Here is a 201-nt window from a genome sequence, read left to right as displayed (position 1 = left end):
TAGCATCTTAAAGTTGTAATTTGCATCATTTTTTTCTTTCATAATGACAATCGCGGTGCATCATTTAGTCAGTTAAAAATATACGTGCGCTGTTTTCTTGCACACACGTCCCCACCACGTATACCATCCGGCTCTAGGAGACCACTCTAAGGGGCAGCTATAGGAAGCATGAGAGTCATTCTCCTTTAATGCAAAAATACA

The sequence above is a fragment of the Tupaia chinensis genome, unplaced genomic scaffold, assembly GCF_000334495.1.
Source record: "Tupaia chinensis unplaced genomic scaffold, TupChi_1.0 Scaffold000258_1, whole genome shotgun sequence".
Classification (NCBI taxonomy): Eukaryota; Metazoa; Chordata; class Mammalia; order Scandentia; family Tupaiidae; genus Tupaia; species Tupaia belangeri.
The sequence above is the reverse complement of the archived record's forward strand: the minus strand, read 5'-3'. Positions refer to the sequence as shown.